Genomic DNA, 1,907 nt, shown 5'->3' on the forward strand with positions numbered 1-1,907 from the left:
ATTTTTAACAAAATGTGTAAATTAAATTTATTTAACTCATATAAAAACATTTAAAACTGTAAATATTAATAGAATGTCATATGGTGTCTCAAACTTACATACACTGTACGATGTTTAAGTCATGCTGAACATACCTTTCTCTCTACATATTTACTTTTTGAAAACACAATATTTATCTATTATTCTCTCTCTCCCTTCCTTCCTCCTTCTCTCTCCCTCTCTCTCTCTGAATTTTTCAGCTTTTATAAAATTTGATTCTAAAAATTGTATTACATATACAAAAAGGCTTTTTTTTAAGCCACAAATTTCTCAGAGGTAAACAATATATAGTTAGAAGGGATGATAAGAAATATACCTTTGGCAATAAAATAAAAAAACAGTGTCTTAGTCCATTTGGGCGGCCATAACAAAATACAATAAACTAAGGAGCATGAGAACAATAAAACTTATTTGTCATTGTGTTGAACTCTGAGAAGCCTGAGCGAAGACATAAGCAGATTCCATGTCTGTTGAGGGTTTGTTCTCTGGGATGGTGCCTTCCTGCTGTGTTCTCACGTTTTACCCCATTTTTAAATTGGGTTATTTGGTTTTCTGGAGTCCAGCTTCTTGAGTTGAATGCTATTCTTTTTTTTTTTTACTCTTTCACAACAGATTTTATTGGTCGAGGAGCAGAGTACAGACACACCCAAAAGAGCCATATACTGTGTTCACATACCCAACTCTGAAGAGTCACACTGTGTTCATGTACACAAATGAAGAGCTACGAATTGTTTTTCTTTGAACTTGTTCCAATGATGTTCCAGCCTCAAACTCGGCACGTTCTCCTAAGACCTCTCATAACAACCAAATGCTTATAACCCTCAGTTCCACCAGTTCACAATTTTACACCACACACACAGAACATTTTCAGAATTTCCATCTTTCACAGCACATTATCACAACTGTTAGGAAAGTGGACTGTCACGACCACAGACATCACAGTTCTGACAGGGCAAGGACTGACTTTCTTACAAAATGGTTCTACTAGAAATACAGGACCAGATAGAACTGAAAATATTCCAGACACAAATGCACGACTGAGACGCCAAATTGCCCTTTAGTATGCTTTGTATTATAGGATACAAAACTAGCCCCATCTACAGAATGTTGTGGTGACCCCCCCGAGCTACTAGAGCAACTAAAAAACTCGCCTTTACAAAATAGTTGATAAAAATATTCGTCTGGATTGTACAAGAAGGGAGGCGGGACCACTGACAGACGTGATGGATGCTTAGATGGTCTTAGCTTCTTTCTCTTCTTCAGAGGCTGGACTCTGGTTTTGCGCTGTGGTTTACTGGTCAGCCATGTCAGCCTGCTTGCCCTTCGCTCCCCTCTTTCCTTTTATCTGAATTTTTTTTTTTGTCTGCTGCTTTCTCCTTTCCCGCGGCCTTTTTAGGCTTCACATCCACCTTGGCAGGGACGGGCTTGGCCGACAGCTTCGCGGAGCAGCGCTTGGGCTCTGCCTTGCCTCTCCATCCCTGCTAACCTTCCTCTTGGGCATCATGGCAGCGCAGGGTGGGAGACGTGTGCTTCGCGGGATCTGTCACGGAGGAGCCACACTGCCTAGCCGCCACCACAGGAGCTGCTGCGACCGGTCGCCCGGGGGGTGGGGGGGTGGGGTGGGGGGTGGGGGTGGGATGGGAGAACCGGATCGAACGCTATTCTTACAGTGCTTTCTGTGAGGAACTCTGGATTTCTTTCATGCCTTATGTCTTGTGTTTCTCCAAAGCTCATTTCAGAAAAACACTTCAAGAAGCCCAAAGGTTTCCATAGTAGAAATCTATAACAAAAAGAACTTTGACCTTCTGGCCAAATACAAATTTACAGTGATCTCTTGGTTTAAGTGTCAGGAGGTGCCAACCCAGGAG

The 1,907-nt window shown here is 42.1% G+C and overlaps 1 pseudogene; it reads right to left on the reverse strand.

The window, feature by feature from the left end:
• Positions 1-1,250: 1,250 nt before the first annotated feature.
• Positions 1,251-1,540, reverse strand: LOC110337865 (annotated as a pseudogene).
• Between the last annotated feature and the right edge of the window lie 367 nt (positions 1,541-1,907).

This window comes from Mus pahari, chromosome 21, assembly GCF_900095145.1.
Source record: "Mus pahari chromosome 21, PAHARI_EIJ_v1.1, whole genome shotgun sequence".
NCBI classification, from domain to species: Eukaryota; Metazoa; Chordata; class Mammalia; order Rodentia; family Muridae; genus Mus; species Mus pahari.